At 45.5% G+C, this 14,518-nt stretch overlaps 1 protein-coding gene across 4 annotated transcripts in view; it reads left to right on the top strand.

Moving 5' to 3' along the window:
- The first annotated feature begins 1,025 nt into the window (after positions 1-1,025).
- ABCA1 (ATP binding cassette subfamily A member 1) overlaps positions 1,026-14,518 on the top strand; it is a 99,141-nt gene continuing 85,648 nt past the window's right edge. For 2 of the 4 annotated variants that reach the window (XM_087742598.1, XM_087742595.1), the window contains exon 1: positions 1,026-1,147. The gene's annotated coding sequence lies outside the window, so the exon portion shown is untranslated. The other 2 variants (XM_087742597.1, XM_087742596.1) reach the window with 2 other exon arrangements.

The following is a 14,518-nucleotide window of genomic DNA, read 5'->3' as shown; positions in this document are numbered from 1 at the left end:
CTTTCACAGATTGCACTGCAGTGTTCTTAAGTTCTCCTGCCATGTACCAAGCAAAAAATTTGGAAGAAGTTGCATGATGGGTGATGTTTTTAGGGGAGGCGCACATTTGCAAGGACAAGGAACTGTGACACCCTCAGCCATCTGAGACTTTAATAATTACTAAGATCAGTAACACAGGCCATTTCTCAGGTAGCTGAAACATGCCATCATTTATGGATTTTGTGTTTGGAGCAAGTCAAGTTGGACACTGTGAACATTTAAAAATAAATTGTGATTTTTTTTTTAAAGTTTGTGAATGGTTGCCAGTTTCTCCAAAAACTGACACAACTGAATTCATCCTTAATTATGGGTAAGTATCAAAGTGTCAGCTTTCACAGTTCCTTGCCTTTTCCTTACCACAAGTGACACAGAGGACAAATTCTGGTCCCGTCGAAGTTGGTTATTATTGATTGATTCCTGCCAGGCCAGCGCTGTTGGTGCGCCCTGTCGCTGGACAGCCGAGGATGTGTCTGTCCAGCCGAGGATGTGTCTGTCTGTACAGCCGGTGCAGCCCAGCGTGCACCGGCTCAGCTCCGCAGATGCGGGCAGCGGAGCAGGCGCGGGGCGGAGGGCGGAGGGCGGAGGGCGGCGGGCGCGCAGCGACCCCGCAGCTCCCCCGTGTCCGGTTCCTGGACCCGCGTCCCGCCGCGGCGGGGCCGGGGCGGACCTACCCAGCCCCGCAGTTTGTTTTTGGCTGCCGTGTGCGCGCCTACATGCAAATCGCCGCGTCCGCGCCCCCCAACCAGCCGCCGCCGAAAAGGGAAAGAAAAGGTGGGGGGAAGAGAAAAGGAGAGAGGGAACAGAAGAAGGGAAAGAGGAGAAGGGAGAGACAAAAAGGAGGGAGGACAGCAGCGAAAGGGGAAAGGGACCGGCGGGCTCCTGGGCGGCCCCGGCGGTGGAAGGGGCGGGCGGCCCCGCTGCGGGCAGCTCCGCGCTGCCCTATAAGAGGCGCTGCGGGGCGCGGGCTGCTGGCAGCGGCAGCGGGGCTGGGGCTGGCGCCGGGGCGGGAGCCGGGAGCGCAGCGCGGAGCGGAGGCAGCGGCGCGGCTCGGCTCGGCTCGGCTCGGCTCGGCTCCCCGCGGGACCGACGGCGGCTGCCGGCCGGGGAGGTAGGCGGCGGCGGCGGGGAGGAGGAGGAGGAGGAGGACGCGCCGCGGGCAGCTGTCGGGGGAGTCTTCCCCGCTCGTCTGCGCCTCGCCCGGAGCAGGCGGCATAAAGCGAGAGAAAAAGAAAAGCGAAGAAGTGGGGTTTTGTTCTGTTTTGCTTTGTTTTTTCGTTTTCCGGCGTGGTGCCGCTCGCCGTGCCCAGCGTGTCAGGAGCGTGGCTCGGAGGATGGCTTGCGGGGCATCGGGAGCGGGCTAACAGTGGGGCGGTTTTCCTGTATGCTTATTTTTTTTGAAATAATTGTTTTATTTTAGCTTATCCTGAGCGAGGCGACCCTGACTTGGCAGCGCTGGCGTAGGGTGCCTCACCTTACCGCCGCCCCTTCCAGCCCTGGTGGGTGCTAGGGGATAACGGGGAAGGGGGGGTTCATCCCCTTCACCCCTGCCGCAATCCTGTAAAGTCGTGGGGGGAGAGGGGAGGGCCTTGGGATGAGGGGGAGCGTAAAACTAAAAGATCGATCTGGCCGCTTTTGTGGTGGGCAGGAGGTTCAGTTGCGTGCAGCAAATCTGGCTTCTGCCTGCCAGGCTGCTGTTAAGCCTGGACTGCTACATTGCAACCCATCATCAGCCTGTTAGAAAACACTGCTGCTTCGTTCGGGAGGTGCACTGCTCCCCAGGTGCTTAAAACGTGTCAGGAAAGATACTCCAGTTCTGAATTAAAAGTTCACATGAAACGGTATTTTTGCCTGTTTTAAAGATAAACCGGGAGTGCTCAGTCCCTTCCCTCCCCCCCCCCCCCCCAGCTGTTGGCCTTGGAAATTTTAAGGTTGTACAAGTAACTTACTTGGAGGATCAAAGTTCATCTTTAGTGTGTTGGAGTAGACCTGACTGAAGCCAGAGGCATGTAAACATGTTGTAAACATGTGCTAAATTGAAGCCTAAAGAGGAGCTGGACTTTCTTGAAAATTATTGTTATGGATTAACACATTGAAGTTCAGTTTGGAGGTGCCTTTGAAAATGAGTTGCTGCTGCAGAGAACAGCCATGTCTTGGGAATGTTCCATTAACAACAGATGGCCAAGCTTGCTGTCGAAAGGCTTTTGTCATGGAGCAGTCTCGCTCAGTTTGGAAAGCAGGTCATGGTAGTAAACATACAGTGCAAATGCTTTTTGTGCTTGGCCCTTGTGGCACAGGTTGCCTCCCTGACAAGTGGGAATGGTGGTGTGTGCTGAGACTTCCCGTAGCACGGATCAGTGCGTGATTCTGTGATGCCCCTGTAGGCTATTCAGCTAAATGGGTACTCCCTGGGACCCTGCAGTGTGTTCCTGATGTAACAGATGCCAATGCTGTTGGTGGGTCTTCAAATTTGCACAACGAATTGTGAATTTTAATTTATGTAAGAGTGGTGTGGTACAGGCTGTATCTGGTATGGTCTGGACAAGTAAGGGCAGGAGTCTGATGCCTTTACTCATGATGTGGAGCACCTTGTTTCTCATGTAATCATAATTTGGTAGGGCCGATTATGGTAAGAATTAGAAGTCAACTCTTGACAAAGTGTGGATAAAAGTTTGGTAGCATGGAACACAGAAGCTGTAGTTCAAAAGAATTCAAGTTGAACTTTTTAGTTGAGAATGCCTAGCTTTAAAAAATAATTAAAATTGATGCTTTTTTATGCTCACTGTAGGTGTTCTGAGGAGGTGCCTGCTGGCCCAATTGGAGATCCCAATTGCTGTCATCTGGGGTTAGAGGGTAATAAGCAGCTAGCCCCAACCATCCACAATAACCTTCCCCTGATAAGTTGCTGCTGCAGTACACTTAGCCATATGATATTTATGTGAAACAAATACCTTGGGTGCATCTGTATGTAAGATTTTGGCATTTGCAGGAGTCACGGTAATCTTTTGGATATCAATTCAGCATTTCCTCTAAATACAGCTGCATAGCAGTGCAGGCAGGTATGTTGAAAGTTTCTTAATGATCTCTTCACCCAGTGAGATTGAGGCATGTTTATGAATCAGTTTGCCACAGGCAGCTGCTGGCAAACCTTTTTTGTAATGCTAAATTTGTTTTCAAAAACAAGTGTAGCTCAATGCTATGTGTGAGCAGAGACTTGGTCCAGCACCAAATTCGACATCTACCATCGCAGTTCAGATAAGAGTGGCTTCTGGTAAAATGCTGACCTACAGAAGCTGAAATGCCATGAGTTTATAAAAAGGTCAGTAAAATTATTTTGGCCTTTGTTCCAGGAGTAGCCTTTTCTCTAGCATTCCTTAGGCTGAACTTCCCCCTGGCTGCGTGAGGGTAAAACAGTCTGCCGTGATTCAGGAAAAAGCCTCCGTGACTGGAGGAAGGTGGCTGTGGACCTTCTGTGCGGATTCTGGGCTGGAGCATTCTCATGTGTTAATCAAGTGTAATACACACAATTCAGAAAGCAAGGCTTCCTTGCCTTCGTCGCTGCAAGCCTGTAGTCTCACCAGTGAGTTCATCTGCAGAGTTAGACCCAGAAGGACCGAGCAGGAGGTGGATCGGTGCTGAACTCCTCTATCTGGCCAGATGTGATCAGCTCTGCTAGTGTTTATCACATGCGTTGCACCATGCAGGCACAACATTTCTTAGGGTGTGGTTTCTTCAGAACTTTAATCCAGAGTAATTGAAGGTTGCTAGTGAGCTAGTAATGGACCTCCTTCGTTTTCCCCCCGAGTGCCTGTTCTCTTTTCCTCTCTTCATCCGTTTCATCCTCCTGGCACTGGAGTTCACCAACCCAGGGTGAGTAACTGAGAACAAACTCTCTTCTTTTTGCTTGGTGTGGTTCCCCCTCCCCCCCCGCCAACATCCTGTGTTCAGAGTCTTCTCATGGCTTTGTGAGCACTGGTGCCAGCTCAAAGATGATGACAAGAGTGGAGCAGAAAGGGAACCAGACTAACACTTTTAAGTAACCTCGGAGCAAGCACCCTTGGTGTTTATATAGATCTCCTAGGCTGGGCAACACACCAGATCCTGAAATAAGTCCAGAGGCCATGGCTGACCAAACACCAGCATGTTTCTGTTAGGCTGGTTATTCTTGATGACTCCTGCTGTGAGAGGGGCTAGAGTCAGGACCCACTGTTTAGTAAACATATTTTGTACATATGACATATTTTCCACGTTCATCTGAGACAGCTAGGGACTCTACCCACTTTCTCCAGGTCCAACATGGTAGGAATTTGCTCTCTCTGATATTGTCTCATATTTATGCCAGCTGAGGATTTTAATCCTGAATGCTTGAAAGTTTTCTGTGTAGTTAACAAGCACATACATCTGCAGTTACTGATATTAAGAGTGTAGATTAAAAATGCCGTGGTAAGACTCTAGTTGTAATGTTCAAAAGATTATCACCACAAAAAAAGTTGAAATAGTTCATATTCTGTAGCTATATGTCTTGTATTTCTATGGGTCGCACAAAAGTCATACAGAACAACTCAGAAGAACTACTGTGATTTGAACTACTGACTGGAGCACCCTGTTCTCTACCTTTTTTCTGGTTTGTTTCTTTAAAATAGGTGGCAGCAAAGCTGGTCCTGTCTTTTTTAGCATTTGTCGTTGGGGGGGGGGAAGCATGTGAGTTTGCCTCAAGGACTGAGAGCGAGACAGGGTAGGATGGAAAACTGTTGATGCAGCTTTCCTGACACAGCAGGCTAATGCTGTAGGAAAAATGGGAGCATTCAGGTCTTTATTCATTGGGTTATTGGTGAAAAAGCTTGATCATAGATTATAAGAATGCACATCAGTTTGAATGGCATGAATATCCACGTACAAGCTGACCTTTTTCCTCTTCTGATATTTTCTGGAGGAGTGTTGCTTAGCAGAGCTCTGTCTAATGCAATGAGATTGGTTTGTGTTATGCTAGCTTTGCTAGGGAACAGTCGGTATTAGACAGAAAAAGGAGAGCAAAAGAGCCTTTCCAAGACTGTTCTGGTTTGGGCTAGATAGCAAGGTCATTCTCCGGGAAAGAGCAAACAGTAAGAGCCTCTGACCACACAGTTCAGAGATCGTTCTGGAGGTCTGGTTTCCTTTTTAGCAAATAGCAGGCAGGGCTCTGTGGAAGATAGAGGTGGCCAAAACCTGTTACCACCCTACTTGCTTGGCTCCCTGAAACAATCTGCAGTTTTACCAGCCCTTTTCCAAGTGAATGGTTGTTACCAGGAGCAGGCAAGCAAACCCTGCAGCTAATATTCATTAGCATTCTTGGTTGTTAGCTTAGTAAAAGCCTAAATTAAGCCACGTGGAAGGTCTCAAAGCAGCAGCAGCAGTGGTGGTGGTGTAGGTAACAAGAGCAGAACTAGGGACCAGGAGAACCTGGTCCCCAGCACCTGTATCCATCTTCTTGTGATGTCTTGCTCCTGTTTCCTCTTATCTGCTTTCACCATTGTTATAAGAGTGACATGACAAAAGTTTATCCTCTTCATGGTAGAAGTGAAAGTGCGTTTTTTCTCAGCTGCAATGGGTGACACATCTTTAAAGACTGTAGGCTGTATTGCTAGTGTCAGCAACTTGGGTTTAAGACACTGGTTTTCAGATGTAGCACCTGCTTTTCCAGGTGAATTTTGGTGCCTTCAAAAGCAACAGGCAAATTATCATACATGTTCATTTGTCTGAGAGCCGTATTCATGGGGAATATATTGATATTCTAGGATTCTACTGGTGGCTTTTTTCCTCTTCCGTATATTGTAATTGTGCTCTCATGACAAGAGTTTGGCTATGGCTGCCAATAAAAGCAGAGTTAGGACCAAATTTGAACGCATTAAAAAAAATCCAAACCTCTCCTCATCCAAACAATAAAGCAGCACCAATCTTTTCTGAGCACAGATGCATGGACACTTCATTCTGGTAGCAGTATGGGAGTCAAAGTTCAAAATCCACTCTTGCCCTAAATAAAATGTTCCTATTTAATAAACTAAATTGATCCTGTGTTTGTAGTTTTGTTCTATCAATGGGCAATGTGCTTTTTATCTAATTTCTTTGTTTTAAAGTATTTTAGATATTTCAATTATTCTTTACCCTATTAAATCTGAGTAGCAATTCTTACTGCTTTATTTCCCAGCGCTCTCAAACCTATATTTAAATAGTCATCCTGAAGTGAGCAATAGGAGTTTTTCTGCTGTCTTTGGAGAGATCTGTACTCGCTTCCTTCTTCTAGCAAACTGATACCATCACCTGTACACCATCTGTTTTCAGATTTCTTCAGATCTTACTTTTCCCGGGTTGTTTTTTTTTGTTCTCCTGATTGCCCTGTCTTCTAGAGCTTCATTCCCACTTCTTGTGACATGCTTTTAGTATTCCACACCACTACATCTATCTTCCCAATTGTGTTTATATATAAAACCAGATGTAATTGCAGTCGACTGGATTGTCTGCAGGAGTATGCTTTGACTCCAGTGGAACTTTCTCAGCACCATTAAGGATATTCTAAACTCAACAAAAAAATGTATGTTTTGGATCCTATATCCATTAAAAACTTTTGTTTATATTTCTCTCTTGCAGGCTTATTGCTTTTCCTTTTGGCATTTCATGCCACTTCTGCACTTACCTGAAGTGTTTTCCGTTCTGAGTCATTTGGTTGAAATTGAGTAGACCACAGCCCGCCACCTCTGTGCTTCATCCCTTGAAACTATTGGAGCAAACTAACGGAGCTCTGTGCTGAATCCTTCTGCATCACGAGATGTAGCTTAGGACATGAATAAATTCTGTCATCCTTCTCTTAGATTTGTCTGTGCATGATGTTAAAATAGGCATATGTTAGCCTGGTTCACGTGTCTGTTAACTGTCACACTGACCCTAAGGATTGCAGCTTCAGCAGCGGGGGAATGGGTTACAGAGCTGGAGCTAAAGTGTGTGGAACAACTGTTTCCTCCGTGGATCAGGCAAAACGGGGAGGGCTGGCACATGCTTTCTGGCAGTGCTCCCGGCTTGCTGCCCTGTGCCACACCTGCCGCAGCAGGCACGCAGGCTTCCTTCTTACCATCTGTGCCAATTATTTTCATATTCTTCTATGAATAACTTCAGTGATAAGTGGTTGTTGAACTCTGTATTGGTTGCCAAGATTGATCAGAGATTCGTTCCTCTTCGTAGCTGACACTCACTGCTTTCAAAAGTACTTGGACATCTGTTTATCCCTTCAGTGAATTATTAGCTTCCAAATCCCTGCAGTTAGGTGGTAGCCATGTGGGAGCCAAGGAGGTGTTGTGGCCCTGTCTGTTGTGGGCTTTAAAGGATCAAACTCTGCTCAAGCTGACAATGGCTGCTGCATGCTGCCTTTGCCAGTTTATTGCTTTTTTTGACAATGTCATTTCCTTTCATTGTGCTAGAGGCTTTTTCTTGCCTGATGTTTTTCTGCATAGTGCAGGGATATTTTTGTTTCATCTGCTATTACTTATACCTCTGCCACAGATATCAGTGCAGTTGTGTAGATACCAAGCTTCACAGCCAGCTTATTCTTTATGCCAGTGAATCTCAAAAGCACCACTGGGATGTTTTCTACAGTATAAACCGTGTTGTGTTCTGCTCCGTTACTGAACACACATGCTGGTTTATGATATGATGGTCCCAAATGGAGAAGATGAAGAGGAAAATAACAGTAAAGTTTCTTTTGATGTTACAGGGCAGGCATGCACCTCAAACTGCTATTTAATCTTGTACTGGGCATGGTTTGTCTCCTTGTTTTCTCCCAAGGTGAAGAACAAGTTACAAAAACAAGATGTAGGAGAAGACATTTCTGTCCAAAAAAATTCTTGTGCACGTGATGGCAAAGCTGGAAGGCTTGGTAACTTTGCTCAGTGGAAGGTACAAGCATGCTAGTGATGCTCCAGCCACTGTGCAGTAGGATCCTGAAGCACCTATCAGCATTACACTTTGTTAAACCAGATCTATGGCTGCTTTGTCTAAAGTGAGCCAGTGACCAGGATGTGCTGTGGAAGGCGTGGTGGTGGTCAAAAGTGTTTATGTCTTAACACCCTCTGAGCTCATGGATTTCTCTTCCTAAAAGTTGATGAGGCTGATGACTTTCTTGGGGGAGCCCTGTCTTCCTTCTCCCCACCTCGAGGTCGCTGCCAAGCAGAGAAGTATGTTTTGCAACGTGAAATACTTCACCCTTTTTCCTAGTTGCAAAGATAACGTCCTTAAACAGGATGCGTCATCAGCTGGAAAAAGTGACTGAGGCTGTGTAACACAGCTTTCTGCAGGCTCTGTACTGACAATACTATAGTTGCTCAGAGATCAAAGCTTAATGGCATGAATTGAGCCCAAATGTCGCAATTATTGTTTTAGCGGGATGTTCTGTTATGTCTAGATTCCACTAGAGAAGAGCTCATTCTTTGAGAGCCCAAAAAAAAAAAAAAATCTGCTAATATGGACTATGGATTTTTGGACATTGGCCGTGGTAAAGCAAATCAGTTTTTATGTTTGTTTTTGCCAGAGAATGGACTAGATTTTGGCTTTTTTTTTGTATGGGGAAAGTAGGGGACGTTCAGCATAATGTTGACAGTTGAAATGCTTCACGTATTTCACAACCTTCCAGTGGAAGCTGTTTTTTTTGTAACACAGATGACTGCATTTCATCTTGAGTGTTATACTTGACATTTAAGCAATTCCTCTTGCCTAAGTGCATGCCACAGTCTCTTGCATGTGCTTTTCTTTGGGTCAGTCCACCTGAGGTGCATGCAAGCTTGACATCTTCCATTGCATTGGAGCTGTGCTTGTTTTCACCAATGAGCCTTTTGAGCATGCTGGAAGTAATGAGAACCAGTTGTTGTGGTCATTCTGGTAGGTAGACATTACTCTCTGGTGACCTGGGGCAGGTTTTCAAAACAGCTTGGCATGTTGTGTCACACGGGAAGCTTATAAAACAGCAGCCACTTCTGAAAATGCGGTTTTGTGTAAGTGTCTAAGGAGGCACTGAGGACTTTGGAAAATGTAGTCCAATTTGTATTATGGAGTACTTTGTAAGCTAGAGCTTGACTCTTTGGGTAAACCATCCCCTATGGTTTATTTGTGATTGGTAGGGATGGCCCCACCTGTGGCCCAGAAATACATCGTAGGAGTTCGGCTTTGATGGAAGAGGGAAGACAGATACTCCTGAAGAGTTTAGGGCCAGGAATTTCATGCTCATCATGTTAATTGTGGGCCAGGTCTTTCCAAATGGTCGTCTGCTCAGCTGTTCATAGTGGAGCATTCGGAAAAGCCCAGCATATAATATACAGACTTTTGAAAGACCCATTTGTTCAGTCCTAGTGCCAAGGCTAAATACCTTTAGAAACCCCTTGCCATTTTGCCTAAATAGTTGGGAAGCCAGATTCTGCCCCTAACATGACATTATATTAGTTCCAGCTCTTGCCAGAGCAAGATCCAGGCTCCCTTCTCTGTGCAGCAAGCAGAACGTAGTATTGGGCTTGGGTTACGTCATTAGTTGTTTTAGTAGCAGCAGTTAAAGCAGCTTGTGAATAGGTATTTTATTGTCAGCCTGTGCTAAAAGGAGTCCTTTTCCGCTGGTTGTCTCCAGTCTTCTGCGAGGTTGGGCCCCCTTAGATAACAAAGGGAAGTAATTTATTCAGTGTTTTGTAACTGTGTGCATGCTGCCTTAAGGATCCTGTGGATGAGCGAGATGCTATGTGTCTCGGTTTTGTCTGGACCAGAGGTGGCAGGTTGCTAGAGGGATTCCATGAGACTTTCATCAGCTTCCTGACGTTTTGGCACTATCCTTTAATATTAGTTTTACAATATTTGACATGCTCCTCAGGGAGGGAGAATGAGTTAAACTGGTTGTGGATTATCATGAAGGTGGATCTTAAAGTGTGTCTGTCATACAAATCATTGTTATTTAGAGGACAGATGGATGGCCATGTTGAAAGCAATGTACTAGTTGCTTGCAGTATTAGTAAGCACTGGAGAACAAGGCCAGAACCTGTTCGTTAGCTAACCTAAGGCCAGGTAGTCAGTGTGTGTAAAGTGATGTAAACTAGTAGAGGATCTGGCCAAGAATTGCCACCCAGATATTGTTGCTTGTGGTCCTAATTAAATTCTTGCCTGCTGACCCAGAAGCTCTCCAATCACATCGTTAGCAACAAGGAGTCGGTGTAAACGCTGTGGTGTGACCTGGGTGATGTTGAAGAGGAAAGCACTTCTCGCTGAATGAGTCTTTAGATGGAATAGGAAACTTGGTGTCTGATATTCATTTGGCAAATGGGAGAGAAATGTCCTCTGTGGGGAGGTTATGAAAGACTTGCTTTTAGTGTCTGTGTGGCTCCACTGGTAACGATCCTGTGTCCCAGGCAGCAGGTTCAAAGCTCACACCCCCACTGCTGATCCTGCATTGCTTGTGGTTGCTACAGAGTCTAGCTGTGCTTAAACCAGGAGACAGACGTGTGGGATCTGGTGGTTGTGTTCTTGTCTCTGCTTTTGCTTTGCTTGTGGCCTCAGGTGAGTTGCTTGAACTCTGTGCTGCTGACACTTTTCGTGGCACCTTTTTGTAACTTAATTCAGGCTCTTCAGGTTAAAAGATTACTTTAAAAGAGCAATATTGTTATGCCTATAAAATTGTCACTGTTCGGGTGGCAGTTCCCCTCTTTCCTAGAGCTCCAGTAGGTGTCATAAGTTTTTTTTGACTTCTTTAAAGGTTAGAGATGGGAATGTCAGATTTGCTCCTGTGGGTTTTGCAAGCTTTGTGTAAGTTGTTTTATCACAGAATGGACCTTACTTCTGATTCTTTATGGCTGTTTCTGCTGTGAATATTATCTCCAATTAGATCTCTAGCAGCAGGATAAAAAATAGCTTGCATTTGTCCACAGCTGCTCTTTATCTAGGCTAATCTCAACAGAATTTGGATTAATGCTCTTTTTCCTCCTCCTCTAGTCTCATTTGAAGTTGCATAGGTGCAAAGGGCTTTTCCCTTTCTGGGAATTGTGGAAGTTATGATGAAGGTGTCCTCCAAATACTTGTGCCTTGAGAGCTTCTTATGGGCTTGCACAGTCATAGGTTGTACAAAGTGGATGTAGCTGTTTAAGAGTAAGTCTCTTGGTTGTAGCTACTGTGCTGGGAGAAGTGAAATCCTGGTGCTCTGCAGAGAAGTGGCCAAGACTCCAGACCTTGATTTGGGAGATGTGGATTTAATTCTGGACTCTTGGCTTAAACTGCAGCTCTGTTACTCAAATGCCCATCCAGGCCTCTAGTTCTCTGATGGTTTGTCTTGTTTGAGTCAAAATGTTAGTTCATGAGGCAGGTACTTCTGTCTTGCCTTGGTGTTCACAGCCCTCATGGGGACCTGCTCTCAACTGATGGCATATGGAGCACTGGGGGACTTTTGCCTTGGATCTGGGCTTTGCAGAGTCGACGTGGCTTGCTCCACAAAATGTAGCCTGACACTGCCTAAAGGAAATGAATCGTTAAGGCATTTCTCAGTGTTCCCAAATAGGACTATATTTCTGCTGAAATCTGGTGTTTGTGCTTTAGTCACCCATTTTCTTCCAAAATGGGTCTCGTTTGACTTGATACATGCATAGGCAAAAGCTATTGGAGCTAAGCAGATATACAACTTTTTGTCTGAGGCAGGAAGGGCGAAGTGCTATACCATGTCCACTTGTGGGAAAGGAACAGCTCTGGCTCTAATAGGTCAAACCTGTGCTGTGTCCAGCAAATAATGCCTTTTTTCCCCTCATAAGGACATAATCTCTAGATATTAGATGTATACTCTCTGTGGCTACTTGGTCTGTGGAGAGCCGCTGCCGGTGGTGGTGTGGAAAAATCTGACTGAGAGAACAGGACAGAGGCTGCTAACTGATTTCATGGAGGCCACTAAACTTTCATCAACTAGTAAAAGCTTTTAGCTCTGCTGACCAGGACTGGGTTTAAGTCATTGCTGGAGATGTAAAGGGTCTATAGCATCTTGCCAGAATCCTGAAATGTTCCAGTCTCATAAAGCTTGATAAGTTCTCTTAGTTTCCTGACTAAATAGTGATTTCTTCTCTAGGGGAAAGGTTTTTTCGCCCCCAAAAGAAAGCAAACAGCTGCATTGTTTGCAGAAAGCTGCTTTTGAAGGCTGTTTTATGTTTACTTAGAACAGACACTGGGCATGGGGGTGGGGAATTGATTCTCTGCCACTTGAGCTCTTTTCCTCTTTAAATCTACAGCTGTAAAAATATGTTGCTTTGTTTTTAAGATGGATTGGGTCTGGAGACTCTTGGCATACCAGTTAATGGACTTCTCAGGAGCTATTCTACTTCCAACTAGTGGGTAGCACTGATCTAGAAAGAAAGGGTTGGTCAAAGTATGTGTTTCACTGTCAGCATTTTCAGAAGTTGCCCTGTAGCCTAGCTTTCTCTTAAGAGTAATTTTCTGAATTGCACACTGAGTTGGAATTGTAGCCCTGTGGGTCTGGAGGCCGTGCACGGCTTCTGCAGCAGGGGGAAGTGTCACATGCAGAGAGCCTTCTGCAAAGGCAGACCATGGACAAGTGTGTGGACCCAGTGCTTTAATTGTGCTGGTGGGTGTTGTGGCTGCTGGTCTGGGTGCATAGAGAAGGTCCTGACCTGGTGCTAGAACTTTACTAAGAGCAAAGCAGGAACCCCAGGCCAGATCAGAAGGTACATAAAATTGCTCTGCACCTTTTGCCCATCCTCTGATGTCCACTGATTCGCCATGCTAAACAAGCTCTTCCGTAACTGTAAAGGTAAGCTTCTCCCTAGGAAGAGACTGGGGGAAACTCTATCAGAAGACCTGGGGAAGTATTGGGATGTCTTTTACTTGATCTCTTCTGTGTGTGTTTTGTGAGGAATTGGGAAAACTTGAGACATCTGACAAATAGCATATTAATTGTGCACAGGTCTGAGTGGCATGTTGGTAGAGCACGCAGGGACCTCTGTATACTGGATCCCCACCATTTATTTGCTGGCTCAATACAGAATGGCTTCTTAATCCTTACTTTTTCTTGGCTGGGTGGTTAACTGAATGTTTGTTGCTGTATCTGTGTTGCATAGGGCATATGCCTGGATTCAGGATGTTATTCCAAGCATGCATTACTTGTTTAACAATTAGCAGACAGCCCCTTCTGATGATATCTTTTTTTTTTGTGGTAAGGTGGCAGTTTGAATTTGCATCTGGGTTACTAGACAGCTGCCAGGTGTACCTCAAGGCTGTAGGCAATTTGAGTCTCCCTTGGTGTGCTCCATGTAGTCTTAAGTTTTGCAGTTGTGTTCTATATGTTGGTGAAGAGGTGGAGAAATGCTGAAGCACAGCTGGACAAAAATAGATTTCTGGGTGATGAAGAGAAGTACGCCTGACACCTCTAGGCTTAAAATTGCTGTATATTGGTATCTACCTCTAGTGGAAAACTTGCGGTGTTCCCACAATGAAAAGATTGGATGTGTAAACTTGATGTCTTGCACAAAGACCTCTCCACATCTAAATTGTGCTCTTTGTTGCAGTTGAGGGAATTCCTTCTACTTTCAGAGAGCAGGTCCTTTATAAAAGCAAGAGATTGCACTTTAAAAGGATGGGTTCAGTATTGGCAGTTATAAATCCACATTCTCTTCAGCAGAGCTGTGGTACATTAGATCAGAGAAAGCTTATGCTATGGTGATGAATTCACGCAGCTTTTCTTATTCTTGACAGAAACAGTATTGCTGCTTTAGACAAGTTTCAGGTAAGTGTCAGGAGGGATCACGGATGCTTGCTACTGGCTCAAAATTTTACTTAGGTGAGACACAAAAGCCTGCATTGGAAACTAGCTGGTATTTGTGTGATTTTGCACTGCAGGGCTAAATGGCAAGTCGGATTTCCCAGCTATGTTGAACTTACCAGACTAGCCTGAAGTGGAGATACAGATGGCCTTCAGCTCCAACTGAGCTGGGAGTGTTGGATCTATCAGTTTTGTGCATCTCTGGTTTACAATTCTTGCCTGTTGTCAGCTGGAAGAACATCTGAAAGGGTGCTTACCCATTTTCCTTTGAGATGCTTAGTTTGCAGAGCATTTTCTGATGCATTAGTAATTCAAGTGGACCTAGTTAACTTGTATCAGCAGTGAACCAAATATGTCAGCTTCTGTGGATCAAAATAAGAGACAGCTCTAGGCATCAACAAACCTGTGTTACCCAGTCTGTAACAGGTACTGGGGCAGAGTATGTCTTTGAAGCTGTCACCCCAGCATGGCTGGAAGAAGAACTGGGCATGCTTTAGGTTCAGGTTTTGTGCGCTTGGTGATTAGTCCAGTGCTAGACCCTATCCCCTGGTTTAATGTAGAGACTTAGGTGGTAGTGCCAACATGTGGGCCACGTTTTCCAGTCTTCAGGCCCAGTCCTTACAAATCGGGATTTGCGCTTCGTTTGAAACTTGTGTCCAGGCAAACTGGCCTTAC

The sequence above is a fragment of the Nipponia nippon genome, unplaced genomic scaffold (assembly GCF_047370975.1).
Source record: "Nipponia nippon isolate SJK-2023a ecotype South Korea unplaced genomic scaffold, ASM4737097v1 scaffold_8, whole genome shotgun sequence".
NCBI classification, from domain to species: domain Eukaryota; kingdom Metazoa; phylum Chordata; class Aves; order Pelecaniformes; family Threskiornithidae; genus Nipponia; species Nipponia nippon.
The sequence above is the reverse complement of the archived record's forward strand: the minus strand, read 5'-3'. Positions and strand labels throughout refer to the sequence as shown.